The following is a 19505-nucleotide window of genomic DNA, read 5'->3' as shown; positions in this document are numbered from 1 at the left end:
GTTGTGAGACTGTTGATGAAGGGGCACAAAAGAGAGAGAGGCTCATTCTGGGCGCTTCTCACGCTTTTACCAGCAGCTCCTGGTAGGTGTGTAGGATTTGGGGTAGTACATAGTTCATACTTTGTAAGGAGGGTCGAGGGCAACAAAGTTTCCAGAACCTGTCCACGTTTTAAATGTGCACCACAATGTAGAGAAGGTTGGAGTATTTGCCGGTTTACATATTTTTTTTAGTTGTAGTTGGACACAGTACCTTTTATTTTTACGTGGGGCTGAGGATGGAACCCAGTGCCTCACACATATTAGGCAAGCTCTCTACTACTGAGCTGCAACCCCAGTCCCGCTGGTTTACTCTTAACATGCTGATTGTTGTAGACACTGTGTTTTGTTACAATGGCTCTGCCAGACACCCTACCAGCCACTTTTCCTATTTGCTTTTCAGTCTGTATCAAGGCTCATTTCCTGAATATACACTATAAGGATTGATGATCTCAAAGATTCTCTCCAAAGTCCTTCCCTTTCTTCACTCCGCCCTCTCATTCACACTATGGCTTTTAACTTCTTTTTATATAATGATGATTACCAGATTATTATCTCCAATTCGGATGGCTCCCCTAAACTCCACGCTTGAGTGGGCTCCTGCCTACTGGATGTCTGTCTCTATTAGGATTCTAGTCTTTAAAACACAACTCATCTTGTATTTTTGTCCTTAACGGGACTTTTCTTTATGTATCTGTGTCCATACTATCCATGGAAAGCCTGTAAGTCACACCTTCTCCTTCTCCCTCTGTCCCTGCGTATCCTCTAAGCCCTTAATGTCTATCACATCATGTTCTTCCTCTACCCTCCCTTGCTGCGGACTTACAGGGTTACTGAAAGAGTTTCCCATCTATTTCATTGATGCTAGACCTCTGAATCCCTGAATCTAATGAACTTAATACCTCTTTCATGATCTTTATAAAATATAAATTGATCAATGCCATTTCTTTTCTGCCTCTAAACATTTTTGGTTAAGTTGAATTTTAAACAAATGTACTTATTCTACTTAAAAATCTTCAAGGGCTAAGAGATGGATAAAATCCAAATTCTGCTGCTAGACCAGTGAGGCCCTGATTAACCTCTGCTTACCTCTGCATCTTCATTTCTCACAACTCTGCCATGCAAGTCTTACCCCAACCTTATGGAACATTTGTAATTCTTTAACCCATTAAGTCCCAAGTTTTCAATTCTTGAATATTGCAAAAATATTGACACATGTGCATTAAAATAGGTTGGAAATCATAATCTAGAATTCACATAGCCTTTATATATTGTTTCAAATACATGAGATATTTTCAAATACTCTAATCACTTATTATTTTTCTCAAAAGACTAAACCTAAAAACACAATAATTATTCCAAAGTTACCATAAATGGTATATTTGTTGCTCAATTTAAGTTTTTATAGGTGTTCCACATCTAGTATGTTGGGAAAAAATGGTTCTAAAAGGATTCTTTTGGTTCTAGTCCTTGTATGTGCCAGTGCTTCTACTTGGAATGCAGTAAGCAATTTCTAGTGAAAAAAAAAAAAAAAAAAAAAGAGCTTTTAGTAGAGTTAATTTTCTTTTCCCTATGGAAGATACATTTATCTTCTGGGAAGAGACATTTGCATTTTTGTAGCATCTTGTTAACAATAATAGGATTTCTGATTTTTGGTCTAACAGGTAAAGTGTTCAGAAATCATCACTCCAGTGAAAAGCTGAACAAATGGAGAAAATATGTTTTTAGAATATGAGAAGTAAGACCACAAGGAAAACTGCTGCCCCTAAGTTAGACAGATAGGTGAACACAGAGAATCAATTTACCAGAGTAGAAACTCAAGTTTGTAGGCACCATTACTGGGGTAAGGGAACCTGATCTGTAACTGATGAGTTGCTGGAGTCTTGCAGTTTAATTTGAGAATTAAAGAACTCTAGGGACACCCAGTAATGAGGAAGGGGTGCAGTCATACTTCTGAGTTTTATTCTATGAGTTCTTGTCACCAGAGGAGTTCCTAGGGAGGGTTACCTTGACTCAGGACAAGTGGGGTCCTTGGTATATGTGATGGAGAAGAATTTTAGCACATGACAGAGATGTGGCCAGATTTATTTAGGAAAGCAGCTATACACATAAGAATGTGAAGTATCTTGAAAGAGACATCCTTGGGGAATCAGGAAGAAATATGAATTGAAGGAAGACTGGTCTAAGAGACAGACAGAGGCATCTTCTGGGGGTGAAACAAGGAATACACATTGAAGGGAGATATTGAGAGAGAGACAGCAACCCCTGGTCTAGGGTGTTAAATATTTATAGTGAGACTGTAGCTAAGGTCTGGACTAGAGGTGGAGTCAGGGCAGAGTTCTGCAGTTTCATGCCAGTTTTCCTAGTGCTTGTGAATGGCCTTTGTATCATGTTACTTTTTAAGGACAAGGACAAGGTCTGGTTTGAGTTGCACAAAGTTGCTTGTTTTGCGGTTCAAAAGTTTATGGGTATTTCTTGCATTCCAAAAGTTTATGGGCTTTTATCTTTTTTTTTTTTTAAGGCATACCATTTGTGTAATCATACATTTACATAGGGTAGTGGTGTTTGATTCGTTCTGTTATTTTTTACTTCACCCCACCCCTCTTTTCCCTCTATACAGTCCCTCCTTCCTCCATTCTTGCCCCCCTCCCACCCCACATTATGAGTCATCATCTGCTTATCAGTGAGATCATTCATATTTTGGTTTTTTGAGATTGGCTTATCTCACTTAGCATGATATTCTCCAATTTCATCTATTTGCCTGCAAATGCCATAATTTTATTATTCTTTATGACTGAGTAATATTCCATTGTATACATATACCACAGTTTCTTTATCCATTTATCAACTGAAGGACATCTAGGTTGGTTCCACAATCTGGCTATTGTGAATTCAGCAGCTATGAACATTGATGTGGCTACATCTCTGTAGTATGCTGATTTTAAGTCCTTTGGGTATAGGCCAAGGAGTGGGATAGTTGGGTCAAATGGTGGTTCCATTCCAAGCTTTCTGAAGAATCTCCACACAGTTTTCCAGAGTGGCTGCACTAATTTGCAACCCCACCAGCAATGTATGAATGTACCTTTTTCCCCACATCCTCGCCAACACCTATTGTTGCTTGTATTCTTGATAATCGCCATTCTAATTGGGGTGAGATGGAATCCTAGGGTAATTTTGATTTGCATTTCTCTTATTACTAGAGATGTTGAACATTTTTTCATATATCTGTTGATTGCTTGTAGATATTCTTCTGTAAAGTGTCCGTTCATTTCCTTAGCCCATTTGTTGATTGGATTATTTGTATTCTTCGTGTAGAGTTTTTTGAGTTCTTTATATATTCTGGAAATTAGTTCTCTATCTGAAGTATGAGTGGCAAAGATTTTCTCCCACTCTGTAGGCTCTCTCTTCACATTGCTGATAGTTTCCTTTGCTAAGAGAAAGCTTTTTAGTTTGAATCTATCCCAGTTGTTGATTCTTGCTTTTATTTCTTGTGCTATGGGAGTCCTGTTAAGGAAGTCTGATCCTAAGCTTATACGTTGAAGATTTGGACCTACTTTTTCTTTTATAAGATGAAGGGTCTCTAGTCTGATTCCAAGGTCCTTGATCCATTTTGAGTTGAGTTTTGTGCAGGGTGAGAGATAGGGATTTAGTTTCATTCTGCTGCATATGGATTTCCAGTTTTCCCAGCACCATTTGTTGAAGAGGCTATCTTTTCTCCATTGCATATTTTTGGCCCCTTTGTCTAGTATGAGAAAATTGTATTTATTTGGGTTTGTGTCCATGTCCTCTATTCTGTACCTTTGATCTACCTTTCTATTTTGGTACCAATACCATGTCATTTTTGTTACTCTTGCTTTGTAGTAGAGTTGAAGTTCTAGTATTGCGATACCCCCTGCTTTGCTCTTCCTGCTAAGGATTGCTTTAGCTATTCTGGGTTTCTTATTCTTCCAGATGAATTTCATAATTGCTTGCTCTATTTCTGTAAGGTATGTCATTGGGATTTTAATTGAAATTGCATTGAATCTGTATAGCACTTTTGGTAGTATGGCCATTTTGACAATATTAATTCTGCCTATCCAAGAACATGGGAGATCTTTCCATCTTCTAAGGTCTTCCTCAATTTCTTTCTTCAATGTTTTGTAGTTTTCATTGTAGAGATCTTTTACCTCTTTCGTTAGACTGATTCCCAAGTATTTTATTTTTTTTGAGGCTATTGCAAATGGAGTTGTTTTCCTCATTTCTCTTTCAGATATTTCATTGCTTGTGTATAAAAATACTTTAAATTTATGCGTGTTGATTTTATATCCTGCTATTTTGCTGAATTCATTGATGAGGTCTAGAAGTTGTCTGGAGGAGTTTTTTTGGATCCTCTAAATATAGAATCATGTCATCAGCAAATAGTGACAGGTTAAGTTCCTCTTTTCCTATTCGTATCCCTTTAATTTCTTTAGTCTGCCTAATTGCTCTGGCTAGAGTTTCTAGGACAATGTTGAATAGAAGTGGTGAAAGAGGACATCCCTGTCTTGTTCTCATTTTTAAAGGGAATGGTTTCAGTTTTTCTCCATTAAGAATGATGTTGGCCATGGCTTAGCATAAATAGCCTTTACAATGTTCAGGTATGTTCCTACTATCCCTATTTTTTTCTAGTGCTTTGTGCACGAAGGGGTGTTGTATTTTGTCAAATGCTTTGTCAAGTGTAATAACCATATAATTCTTATCCTTAAGTCTATTGACATGATGAATTACACTTATTGATTTACAGATGTTAAACCATCCTTGCATTCCAGGGATGAACCCCACTTGATGGTGGTGCACAATTTTCTTAATATGTTTTTGGATATGGTTTGCCAGTATTTTGTTAAGAATCTTTGCATCTATATTCATTAAGGATATTGGTCTAACATTTTCTTTCCTTGATGTGTCTTTGCCTGGTTTGGGTATGAGGGTGATATTAGCTTCATAGAATGAGTTTGGTAGGGTACCCTCCTTTTCTATTTCCTGGAATACTTTGAGAAGTATTGGAATGAGTTCTTCTTTGAAGGTCTTGTAGAACTCATCTGAGAATCTGTCTGGTCCTGGGCTTTTCTTGGTTGGTAGGTTTTTAATGGCTTCTTCTATTTCATTGCTTGATATTGATCTGTTTAAATTGTGTACGTCCTCCTGGTTCAGTTTGGGAGGAGCATATGTCTCTAGAAATTTGTCAATGTCTTCGTTAGTTTCTATTTTGTTGGAATACGGATTTTCAAAGTAGCTTCTCATTATGTTATGTATCTCCATGGTATCTGTCATGATATTTCCGTTTTCATCGCAAATTTTAGTAATTTGAGTTTTCTCTCTTCTTCTCTTTGTTAGTGTGGCTAAGGGTTTGTCTATTTTGTTTACTTTTTCAAAGAACCAACTTTTTGTTTTGTCAATTTTTTGAATTGTTTCTTTTGTTTCAATTTCATTGATTTCAGCTCTGATTTTAATTATTTTCTGTCTTTTACTACTTTTGGTGTTTTTCTGTTCTTCTTTTTCTAGGACTTTGAGCTGTAATGTTTGGTCATTTAGTTGTTGACTTTTCATTCTTTTCCTGAATGCGCTCCATGCAATGAGTTTTCCTCTTAGTACCGCTTTCATAGTGTCCCAGAGATTTTGATATGTTGTATCATCGTTCTCATTGACCTTTAAGAATTTTTTTTATCTCCTCCCTGATGTTTTCTCTTATCCATGTTTCATTCAATAGCATATTATTTAGTCTCCAGGTGTTGGAGTAATTTCTGTTTTTATTTTGTCATTGATTTCTACTCTCGGTCCATTATGATCTGATAGAACACAAGGCATTATCTCTATTTTTTTGCATTTCCTAAGGGCTGCTTTGTGGCATAACATATGTCTATTTTCAAGAAGGTTCCATGTGCTGCTGAGAAGAAAGTGAATTTGCTCATTGATGAATGGAATATTCTAAATATGTCTATTAAGTCTAGGTTATTGATTGTGTTATTGAGTTCTATGGTTTCTTTGTTTGGTTTTTGTTTGGAAGATCTATCCAGTGTTGACAGCAGTGTGTTAAAGTCACCCAGAATTATTGTGTTGTGGCCTATTTGATTCCTGTAATTGAGAAGGATTTGTTTGATGTACATGGATGCACCGTTGTTTGGGGCATAGATATTTACGATTGTTATGTCTTCCTGATTTATGGTTCCCTTAAGCAATATGAAATGTCCTTCTTTATCTCTTCTGACTAACTTTGGCTTGAAGTCCACTTTATCTGATATAAGGATGGAAACTCCTGCTCTTTTACTGAGTCCATGTGCATGGTAGGTTTTTTCCCATCCTTTACACCTTTAGTGTGTGGATGTCTTTTTCTATGAGATGAGTCTCTTGAAGGCAGCATATTGTTGGCTCTTTCTTTTTAATCCATTCTGCCAGTCTATGTCTTTAGATTGATGAATTTAGGCCATTAACATTCAGTGTTATTATTGAGATATGATTTGTATTCCTAGTCATTTGGGCTTATTTTTGGTTTTTAACTTGGCTTGATTTCTCCTTTGAGTGGATTTTTCTCTAAGGTAGTTCCTCCCTTTGCTGACCTACATTGTTGTTTTTCATTTCCTCCTCATGGAATATTTTGTTGAGAACATTCTGTAGTGTAGGCTTTCTATTTGTAAATTTTTTTAACTTTTGTTTATCATGGAAGGATTTTCTTTCATCTTCAAATCTGAAGATTAGTTTTGCTGGGTATAGGATTCTTGGTCAGCAACCATGTTCTTTCAGCACTTGAAATATTATTGGTATGATTATTATTGCCTGCATTTACTGTCTTATCTCATCCTTTGCTTCATGAATCATCTTAATCATGTATAATCTGGAGTCCTTTTCTTACATTTCTTCTACCATACTGTCATTGGATTCTATTAATATAGAATCTAGATTTGTTTGGATCGCTTTCTTCCCTTGTTTTTTCATGTTGTTCATGTATCTTCCCCTCTAGCAGTGCAGATCTGGGGTATTGCAGATTTCCCCCTATAGGCTTATAGTGGCCCTATAGGTTTCCCAAACCTTTTCTTTAAGGGGGAGATCAATATTAGCAGTGCCCAATTCAGACAGTGTGCAATCCTAGACCAAATAGCTCCTATGAGGACATTAACAATATTATTGTAATAAACAGAATGAGTTCAAATATTATCTTCAGTCTAACAAACAGATTTGCAATAAGGTTGGCAGTTTCTAATGGAGGACAAAGAGGATGCAGAGGGATGTAGGATGTAGCTGTTAATGGGATAAGAAAAGAATATACAGAAGTTCTAGATAATAGAAAGGGTGAGAGTATAATCAAAAGAAATTGGTTGTTAGCATGCAAAAAGGGAGAAAGAGACTCTGAGGGAACAGGTAAACAAAAGGAAAAGAGAGCAAGAAAAGTAAAGAAATAAAAACTTAAAATTGTTCAATAAGGAGAAAAAAGAAAATCTACACTGTTAACAGTCATATAGTATTCAAACCTCCCAGTCTTCAGTAGCCCGATGTATGAGAGGTGACTGACAATGAGCTTCCAGTCTCCAGCAGGCGTCTCAGGATGGGATTTGCCCCACCTAAAGATGGGAGCTACAGCTTCGGCTTCCAGGATTACCCAAGATGGCTGCTCTGGCTTCCAAATGTGTTGGCAAGTGGGGAATTGCAGCTCGTGGTGTGGCCGTGGTCAGCTGGAGGTCCTGGAGGCGGGATGTGGTTTGTCAGGCAGGGGTCCTGGAGGTTGGGTGTGTTTGATGTGGTTGCGGGATCCTGGAGGCGGAGTGCAATCAGTTGGTCTAGGGTCCCGGTGATAGGGCGCAGTCATTTGGTCTGTGGGTCCTGGTGGCAGGGAGCAGTCAGTCGATGTGAGGGCCTCGGAGGCAGGGAGTGATTGGTCGGGCTGAGGGATCCTGGAGATGGGGCTCAGTCAGTCCGGCCAGGGGTCCTGCGAGGCCTGGCTGTTGACTTAAAATGGCGGCAGCCACGTGTAATCAAACCTGCAGGTACTGTAACAGTGAACTTCCAGGTAATAGCAGGCAGCTAGTGCTCCACTGGTGGTTGGCGATCAGTTTGCTGACTGTTGTCTGACGGGAGGTGAACCCCAGGCGGTAAGTGATGAATAGGTGTAAGAAAGGCAATGGACAGGCAAGAGGCAGGCAAATGGCGGATGATAGGCACCTGACAGTGAGCAATCTGCACTCAAAAAGGCATCCATATGCTGGTAGACAGCAGGTGATCACAGTAGACAAATGGGATAAACAGCAGGGGATCAATAAGCAGCAAAAACTGCCTTACCAAGAAACAGATATCCTCTGCCTGAAACCCGAGTTAAGGTGCGACAAGGAACGCAGCCTCCCTCTAGTCTGCCATCTTGGATCCAAAAACAGCTTTTATCTTTTGATACTCAGTATATCTTTCTTTTATGTACTCCTAAGTTCCTATTTTACTGTCACAGTGAAGAAGAAAGAAAAATTCCTTGCTTTTCCCTGAAAGGTGAGTAAAAAAGTAACCATATTTAAAATGTGACAGGACATTCTGTTCTTAACAAGGTTTGCCCTCAAGGCCTAACTTATGGTGATTTTTGCCAGTGCTTCATCATTGCTGGGAGAAGTGAAATATTTAATATCAGCCTCCTCTAGCCATCCTGTACCACCTATGGAAGGGTGAAAGAGAAGGAAAATAAACTGGGAAGCACTCGGAGGTTCACAACCTAGGGGTCCAGGCTCATTAAAAGACTGAGACCAAATCATAAAACTCTAGAATGCTTGCTTCCTTTCTATACCTTACCACTATTATTACTAAAGATCTATTTACTGCAGTTCCTTTTGCTTAGTACATTATATCTGCTTTTCAATAAAAAATTGCAGTCACTCTAGAAAGTTAAACAGTTCAAATGGACAGAGTAAGCATCATAACCAGTCCCAGTGTGGGAGTAGGTAGTTTTGATAGACATGAGCAAGGGAGGTAGGGAAAGGAAATTCAGGCTCTGCCCCTGGGCCACACCCAACTGGCTATTACACCACCCACCTAACGATCACCTTCTTGTGGTCAGAGAGCTCCCTATCTGCATATGATTTATGTTGAAAATGGATATGATCTATGTTGAAAAAGTTTCTGGCATGGTGGGAAACCACACTAATTGTTCCAAATATATATAATATATGAAGAGGGAGTTTCCCAGGCTAAATATGAAAATTTACCATGTGGGAGAATACAGGCTGTTTTCTTCTTTTGAAAATGGGCCATTCCACCTTATTTTCATTTCACTAAATAAACCCTTTATGCTTTTTCTTTTTCTCAACTGAAATCTTTCAGGAGAATAAGAACTGAGGAAACCCTTTACCTGATAACACCAGAAGAGGGAAGGGATGTTGAAATTATCAGATCATGCATTTATAACAAACATAATTAATATGCTGAGCATTTTAGTGGGAAAAGTAAACATACTGTGTGGACAGATAAATAATGTAAATTAAAATTTTCTGTTTTGTGAAAGACAGTGTCAAGAGAAAAGAAGACAAACCACAGACTGGGAGAAAGTACTTGAAAAAGACAACTGATGAAATACTATTAGAGAAAACACAGAAAGAATTCTTAAAACTAAACAATTAAAAAATCTAGCAACTTGATTTAATAAGGAGCAAAAGACCTGAACACACCTTACCAAAGAAGAAATACATGGGGCCGGGGTTGTGTCTCAGTGGTAGAGTGCTTGCCTAGCATGTGTGAGGCACTGGGTTTAATCCTCAGCACCACATAAAAATTTATAAGTAAAATAAAGGTTTTATGTTGATCTGTAACTAAAAAAATTTTTAAAAAAAGAAGAAATACAGATGTCAAATAATCATATAAAAGATGTTCAATATCATATGCCATTAACAAATTAAAACAATTGGATATCACCACACACATTAGAGTAGCCCAAATCCCAAACTCTGACAACACTAAATGCTGGTGAGGATATAGAGCAAGAGGAAACCATTCCTTGCTGGAAGGAATGTAAAATAATTCAGCCACTTTGGAAGACAGTTTGGCAGTTTTATTAAAAACTGATCATACTTGTGCTTTTTGACACAGCAATTGTGCTTCCTAGTATTTGCCCAAGTGAGCTGAAAATATGTCCATACAACCTGCACACCAATGTTCATAGCAACTTTATTCATAATTGCTGAAACTTAGAAGGAACCAAGATGCCCTTCAGTAGATCAGTAGATCAATAAACTATATCTAGACAATGGAATGTTATGAAGTGGCAGAGGAATGAGCTATCAAACCATGAAACAATATGGAGGAAGTAGTAAGTGCATATTACTAAGTGAAAGAAGCCAATCTTAAAAGGCTACCTATTGTGTAATTCCAACTATATGACATTCTGGAAAAGGAAAAACTAGAAAAACAATAAAAACTGGTTGTCAGAGTTTGGTGGTGGGATGAAAAGTGAAAGCACAGAAATGTTGAGGGTATTGAAACTATTTTTTGAAATACTATAATGTTGGATACATGTCATTGTGCATTTCCATAAAACTCATTGGATATATAACACTAAGAGTGAAGAATTCTAAACTATGGAGTTTGGGTGATAATGATACTTTAATGTAGGCTCATTGGTGGTAACAAATGTATCACTCCGGTATGGGATAGTGGAGAACTTTGTACATGTGTTGGGAACAGGGGGTACAAAGAGCTCTGAATTTTATGCTCAATTTTGCCAAAACTCTAAAAATAAAGTTTATAAAAAAATAGGAATTGTAAGTAAATGTGTTAATCACATCTTTTATTAGAAGGAAAATTGACACAAGGTGAAATGAGAGGTCACCAGTCTTATTAGGGAATTTTCCTGAAGGTTTTCTATAACTTTTAGATACACGAAGAGGCTTCTGTGAATCAGTGTGGTGGACAATAGTAGAAATAACCTGAGCAGGTGGATAATAGAGATTATATTTTTCATATAGAGATCACAAAATGGGCATAGCAGCAAAACGAAGTGTTGGGGAACTTTAACTTGATACCACTTGACAGCGACCATTTATTAAATACTTGATGGATCTCTTTCCATTTCATCCAGAAGAGGAAACAACAGGAGAATCTGCTAATTTGTACTTAATTCTGATCCTTAAGCCAAGAGTATTTTGAACTGAAGGACTACGTGAAAGTAATTCATCACTACATTAAGTAGTGTACACTAGACATAGTCAACAGATTTCAAAAAGTTGAAGCATATTTCATAAAGCTCACAAAAAGAAAGATAAGTACTGAATGAGTTGAAGGAAGAATTTATGAAACAATTATCTACTTCATCTTGAGGGGAACTGGTTGGTTTCTTTTTCTCTAGCTCTAGATGACATTGCTTGCATACATACTATCTTAGAGAGATAAGAGACAGCCATTGCCACAGATCACATTAATTGAAACAGGAAACTATAACTAAGGTAGCCACAGATGGGTTAAACATGAGAGAACCAAAAGTGGTTGGTTCTAGTTCTACCAAATACTGAGAGTCTATATGGAGAGGCACCAAAGCAACATATCAAACTCTCCTGGACGCATACAGATGGAATATAGCGAGGATAGAGTACAGTGTGCAGCTATAAATCTGAAAAGTGTAATTTTTTTCTGTCACTTTTAAAGACTAACACTCAGAATAAGAAGGTCAGAGACTCTTCAGTTTGACTGTCTTGTTCAGAAGAAGTTAATTTCTTTTATATTTTTTGTAGACAATGATTTATTATAAGGTACTCATTATTGTAACTTAAATATATCTTTTCCTTGATACTATGGAGATTGAGAGTCTAGGGATGTACAAGGAATAATTTTATAATTAAACATAACAGGAACTCAAAATGAGACTTTTTATTCTGTTTTAGTTTTGGCTAAGAACTCAAGGCCAAGCAATGTAGATGCCTAATTACCTCCACATTATAAAGCAAGGTTCTAGACCACCTTGTGTAGAACATGCTAAGATATAGATAAATTTTTTCCCTCAGTATTGACTTATTTCCTATCTCCAATTTACATAATAAAAGACAAAGAATTCACAGGGAAGGGTGGAAATATTTGGAAGTGAGGGTTTCTTTGGAGAGTCTTCAGTGTACTGTATATGTCCTTTCTATTTCAATGGTGAGTGTGGTGGAAGCACTTCCTCTTCATCTGAAGCCAAGAGAAGAAAACCACCTAGAAAGATTGAAATACTTTCTCTGAAATCTAGAAAAGACTCAAGGTCTGATATCTAACCAAAAAAAAAAAAAAAAAAAAAAAATTAAGGAAAGAGACTGACTAGAACAATATGTCTACGCTGGCAGAATAAAGTGGATCAGAGTGTAGTGGGGACAAGGATAAGCATGTTTTCCATGGATCAAATGTGGACTCTGGAAAGGTACAGTTGTAAATCATCTTGAAAGTAACTTCACCAGATTCCACCTGGACAGGTAAGGTGGCCTTTATGGAAGCCAAGGACTTAAGGCACAGTCTTGAATGAATGATTATGGAAGGAATCATCCCTATAAAGGAGTGGTAGGCCAGAGATCCCATATGGGGCAGGAGTTCTTTGTGCAACTCATGGAAATTTCCCACTGAAAAAGGAATGCAGTATCTACAACGTACTACAGCAGAGGGGCACTAAGATTATGTTGCAACTGTAATCTAATATTAGATTGCTGGCCATGTAAAACATAATCTCTTCAAGTTTCCCCTTCATTGCAGGCTACACAGTGGAGAAGGCTTGAAGCAGTGGCTGGCATGTGATGGAAGAGATGGAGCAGGGAAACCAGAAGATGCGAATTTCTTCCTCTTGCCCTACTGCAGACTTTTCAATTTGAGATAGACCTGAATTGGGAGAGAAGTTTTATATTGGATGAAATTAGTCAATTACTTTTGACTTATTTACTTTTTTCTTTATATATATATATATATGAAATTCACTGTAAGAGTTATGAAATCTGTCCAAGATTTCATTGAGTCAGGAAAAACACAACCAAGACCAAATGAGTTCACAAGCAATTTTGAGATGGATGTATTTCTTTATTTTGATGCCTGACATTAAAATGCCCTTCCTATGTTTGGAAAGTTCTCCATAAGCCTGAAAATATTGCCTTACAACTAGAGAATGGACACGTAACTCACATAGCTAAAACTTCAAACTGAAATCTGTGAACCTCAGATAGAAAATCTTCGGTGAAATTAGTGGTTGCAAATATGATTAACTTCCTGGGGCAGTGATGACAGCCGGTGGTGGTATCCTTTGTCAAGGGGTGGTATTGATTCAATCTGCAGCCTCTTTGGCCCAAGGGCAAGGGAAATAGTGACCAGATCAGTTTACTATCTAGGTTTAGACGTAATTTCAAGATGTATGTCTCTAGTTCTGATAATTCAGTGACCTACCCAAAATCCTTTAAATAAATGCCTTATTATTTTATATAAACCAGAATTGATTTTTGTGACTTACAATGAAATCAGTTAAAAATGATATTGGCAGTGTTATGAGAAAATAGACAATCAATGAAATGGGTTACTGTGATTAGTTTCCTGACCTAGTGGAAGCTGAAGAAATAGAAAATTCAGTTGACTCTAAGAAAAATGAGTAGCTTTAGGCATGCAGGAACTTCAATTTAAAAAATTCAGCATTTATTTCCTGGAAATAAGTATTGAAGGTAAGGCCCTAAGGACTATAGAGTTGTTGCCACAGAAGAACATTAAAGTGAATGAGTCATTCAAAGTCTGTGGAGGTAGTGGTTTTCTCTAAAAGTTCTAGACAGTTTAATGAAAGAATGGCAAGCTCAAAATTTCATATTATTGGTCCAGGGTATGAACTGAAACCTAAGGGCATTCTGTGACAATAATAGAAGACTAATCCATTTTTTTAAAGCTGTAAGGCTACACTATCTAAAAAACAAATTTAAGAGTTTGATAGTGTAGGTTTCTGATTACAGCATTGATTAGATTCATGGGAACATTGGATATCTTATGTGAAAATTAGGGCATTGACTGGAAGATAATAGGATACCAAAAATTGGAATGAAAATATATTAAAAAGTTCAAATGAATCTGATAACCATGAATCCTTGATCTCCACTTATATTTCCATGCCCACTGTAACATTTTCTCTTGCCTGTTTGATGATGTTACTGTCTGATTTGAGGACTATATAAGGACCTTGCCCAAGCAGCATTTCCATAAGAAGACAGGGTCCTAGTATTCCATCTACCACCATCCCTCATAATTTTCAGATCTGAAATTATAGATTAAATTGTGAGGGGAAACTACCAAATTAAATGTGGAAGGTGAAAGGTTAAACACCAAAATAATTAATATTTTATTTTGATAAATGCATATTGATGAATATCTGACTGATTCTTGTTTGAATAAATTCTGTGGGTTCTAGGGCAAAAAGAGAACATTATTTTATTTATTTATTTATTTTTTACAGACTGCATTTTGATTCATTGTACACAAATGGGGTACATCTATTCATTTCTATGATTGTGCACGGTGTGGATTCATACAATTTGTGTAATTATATGTGTACATAGGATAATGATGTCTGTCTCGTTCCACCATTTTTCATACCCCCTCCCTCTCATTTCCCTCTACGTAATTTAAAGTTCCTCCATTCTTCTCTCACCCCCAGCCCTCATCCCCATTATATATCATCATCCACTTATCAGGGAAAACATTCGGTCTTTGGTTTTTTGGGATTGGCTTATTTCACTTAGCATGATATTCTCCAATTCTGTCCATAGTCCATTCTGTCCAAATGTCATAGTAGTATTCTTCTTTATGGCTGAATAATATTCCATTGTTTATATATACCACAGTTTCTTTATCCATTCATCTGTTGAAGGGCATCTAGGTTGGTTCCACAATCTAACTATTATGAATTGAGCTGCTATAAACATTGATGTGGCTGTGTTACTGTACTATGCTGATTTCAAGTCCTTTGGGTATAAACGGAGGAGTGGGATAACTGGGTCAAAAGGTGGGTCCATTCCAAGTTTTCTGAGTACTCTCCACACTGCTTTCCAGAATGGCTGCACAAATTTGCAACTCCACCAGCAATATAAAAGTGTGCCTTTTTCTCCACATCCACACCAACATCTATTATTGTTTGTGTTCTTGATAATAGCCATTCTAATTGGAGTAAGATGAATCTTAGAGTTGTTTTAATTTGCATTTCTCTAATTACTAGAGATGTTGAACACTTTTTCATATATTTATTAATTGCCTGTATATCTTCTGTAAAGTGTCTTTCCAGTTCCTTGACCCATTTATTGATTGGGTTCTTCATATTTTTGGTGTAAAGTTTTTTAAGTTCTTTATAAATTTTGGAGATAAGTGTTCTATCTGAAATGTGGTGGAAAAGATTTTCTCCCACTCTGTGGGCTCTCTTTTCACATTATTGATTGTATCCTTTGCTGAGAAAAAGCTTTTTAGTTTGAATCTATCCCAGTTATTGATTCTTGCTTTGATTTCTTATGCTTTGGGATTCTTGTTGAGGAAGTCTGATCCTAAGCCAACATGATGAAGATTCGGGCCTACTTTTTCTTCTGTTAGGTGCAGGGTCTCTGGTCTAATTCCTAAGTCCTTGATCCATTTTGAGTTGAGTTTCGTGCAGGGTGAGAGATAGGGGTTTAATTTCATTTTACTGCATATGGATTTCTAGTTTTCCCAGACCATTTTTTAAAACAGGCTGTCTTTTCTCCATTGTATGTTTTTGGCTCCTTTGTCTAGTATGAGGTAACTGTATTTATGTGTGTTTGTCTCTGTGTCTTCTATTCTGCACCATTGGTCTGCCTGTCTATTTTGGTGCCAACACCATGCTGCTTTTGTTACTATTGCTCTGTAGTATAGTTTAAAGTCTGGTATTGTGATACCTCCTGCTTCCCTTTTCCTGCTCAAGATTGTTTTGGCTATTTGATGTCTCTTATTCTTCCAGATGAAGTTCATGATTGCTTTCTGTATTTCTATGAGGAATGTCATTGGGATTTTAATTGGAATTGCATTGACTCTGTATAGTGCCTTTGGTAGTATGGCCATTTTGACAATATTAATCCTGCCTATCCAAGAACATGGGAAATCTTTCTATCTTATAAGGATTTCTTCAATTTCAGAACATTATTTTAGGTCAGACTGAATTTATCACTATAGGTGCCCTCAGTAGAAATTCTTTATTCATTGTATAAGCTCTAACAGAATAGTTGAGATTGTTCTATTTATAGGTTGAACCCCAAGCTCAAAAATGATCTGTGTTAAGTGAAGTTGAGATACCAGATATTTCTTTATAATGTAAAGGAAGAAACACAAAGGCAGAGAGGGAAAAGTTGGGGACAATTTGTCATGTGTTACCTGCTTACCTAATCCATTTACTATGCTTCTAAGAGGGCCCTAGAAGTACACTTTGCACTAAGGTGTTGGGAAATCCACTTTTTTTTTTTTTTTAATAATTTGAGGCAGGTTCTCACTAGGTTGCTTAGGGCCTTGCTAAGTTGCTGAGGCTGGCCCTTGAACTTGTGATCCTCCTGTCTCAGCCTCCCCCCTGGTTTGGATTATAGGCATCTGCAACTGCGCTCAGCAGGAAAATCCACTGTTGGGATTGATGTGGTTCATTCCCCTGTAGGTTGGTGGGGGATGTTATAGTTGAGATGGATTTCTTGGTTTCAACCAGGGTACCAGTACTTTGGTGATAGAGACCTACTAGTGAGGCATAATCACTAAGATAGACAGCAGGATAATATCTGATCCACTGTGATTTTCGTAGGTGGCAAAGGAGATATCATATGTACCAATTAGGTTGTTTTGCCTGAAAATAAGAGAGTACTTAAGTAAAAGAGGCTTAAAAATGAAGGTTTATTATCTCTCATAGCCAAAAGCCTGGAGGGCGTTAGTAAGTTCAGTTGCCCAATAATGCCAGCTACTTTGTAACTTTCTTGTCTTTTTCATCATGGTCATAAGGTGATCGTTGCAGGTCTAGCCTGCCTTATTTTTACGTGGTAATATCCAAAGGTAGAAGGAATGGGTCTTCTCTTCACCCTCTCTCTTTTGTTTTTATCAAGAGGGAAATTATTCCTCAAAAATCCCCTTGCTGACTTCTTATATCTCGTTTACCAGAAGTTAGTCATATATCCACTCCAGATCAGTCACCAGCAGAGGGGAATTGGAATTAGAACAATCATGGATTATCTCCCAGAGTGGAGCTCATTTTTGCTTGTTGCTGAAACTGAACTGGAGCTATTTATAAGAAGCAGTATCCATCATGACTGATGCATCGGTAGTCAGTGTAGGCATCATCATCTTTGGAAGGCTTTTACCTATTTATAGTGATATACACATGTGTGTATATATAGTTATGTGATTATATAACTGTGGGTAAATAATCCTGCATGCATGGTGAGAAACTCAGATATCACAATTACCTGGAATGTCTCACAGTTAGGCATTTAATCATAGCCAGGGCTGAAGAGACCATGACTTTGCTGTAAAACTGCATGATTCTACTCTTAGAGGATGCTAGGCATCATACATACATCCTGCCACAAATACTCTGTATCCGTTTTTACTTAAAACCAAGATTTTAGTAAAATATTTTGATTTTTTACTTATATTGAAATAAATTGCTCTCTAGGCAGAGAAAGCCTTCTTTTCAGTCCATGCCACAGCCAGATGCAGGTCAGTAGGCAATGCAGTACCACTAAGGCCAACTGACTCCCAATTCAGTTTCAGCATAGCTGATTCTTTCCTTGCTTGTGTAAGGTGAAATTTTTTTTTGTCCTATTCATCATACTAAGAAGTTGAACTTACCCCATTAGGTTATAGTGTGATTTAAAGGACTGTTAGCTTTGAGTAGAGCTTAGAGCAAAGAATTCTCTCCAGCTTGTCTAGACATGAGGACAAGTCTGATGCTTTCCTTTTACAGAGTATTTGTGGCAGGATGTATGATGCCTAGCATCCTCTAAGAGTAGAATCATGCAGTTTTACAGCAAAGTCATGGCCTCTTCAGCCCTGGCTATGATTAAATGCCTAACTGTGAGACATTCCAGGTAACTGTGTTATCTGGGTTTCTCACCATGTATGCAGTATTATTTACCCACAGATTTGTAAGGCTGGATGTTCCCAAGAAGATTACATTATCAAGTGGAAGTGATATTTACAGGACTGGACACAAGCAGAATCTGAAGGCATAAACTATTGTCTGAGCAATTAGCTCACCATCCTACTTCACTTCCACCCTTTGGGGAGATTTCTTATGAGCAGTTCATAGAGGAGGAAGAGAATTTCAGGTTGGTTTACAAATGTCCAGCACAATATTCTGGTAGGTAGTAGTGCTAGACTTGGGAAATCTTGTTAGTGTACAGAACTTCAAGCAGTATGTCTCTGTGAGTCCTCTTTGACAGGAATGAACGAGCCTGAAGTAGGGCTCTACATTGATTAGTGATTGATTGTAATGAATCATTAATTACTATTAATGATTTTGTCAGATGACCTGGGATTTTGAAGTAACAGGACTGTAAGATTGGTAATAAGGATATTTGGAGAAAAGGTGGATCTTTCCTAATGAGCCCTAGGTTTGAGGAAATGTATGCTCCATGTGATTCTCACTAGGAGGTCTGGGATTTGGCAGGATGTTGCCGATAATCAGGTGAACAAGGGAACCTTGGGGATACTGTGTTGAGTAAACACAGGCCATTGAAGAACTTACTCAGTGGGCTTATAAATGTTATTAGCTGTGGAGATAAGCCTGGGCTCAAGAGCATAGACATTCCCTTACCAAGGCTGTCCAGCTCTGCCACTGCTAAAAACCCTGGTGGCAACACCAGCAACCCTGTGTCCCCAGTGTGGTACAATGTCACAAGATTTGATAGCTGCTATGTGACAAGTTGATTACACCAGATCTCTTTCATCAGGGAGGAGGCAGAAATTTGTTCTCATTGGAATTGATATTTGTTCTGGTTATAGAATTGCCTCCTGCTATGTCATGCTTCTGTTTCTACCGTCATGGATAGACATATTAATATAAATTTTATACTCAGATTTAGAAAAGTAAATATAACAAAGGCATAAGTTTTTAATTATTCCATTATGCATGTGAGAGAAAAGGACTGTGCTAATGTTTTTCTTCTAATTTGACAGAAAAATACAGAGATGTCAATTGTAACATTCTTAACATGTCAAAATAAGACAACCAGAGTTATAGATTCATTTTAGAGGTTGATTTTAAAGATCAGTTTACCACTTTCTAAAGACTTTGGACTCTTACAAGACCCCTTGGTTCGAATAACATTTATATTAGCAGGGAATGAAGTTTTGTTTTTTTTTTTAACAAAGAAAAATGACTTTCTAGTAACAGTTATGTGTATTCACGTGTCCACATTGCTGAGAACAACTTGATATTCATGGTAACTTTCTTAATTTAATACCTTATCAAATCAGGCTTTTTGAAGTAGCTTATAATGTAGAATTGTATTTCTTTTGTCATAGCTGCCAGGAGA

This window comes from Sciurus carolinensis, chromosome 10 (assembly GCF_902686445.1).
Source record: "Sciurus carolinensis chromosome 10, mSciCar1.2, whole genome shotgun sequence".
NCBI lineage: Eukaryota > Metazoa > Chordata > Mammalia > Rodentia > Sciuridae > Sciurus > Sciurus carolinensis.
This window is presented reverse-complemented; position numbering follows the sequence as displayed.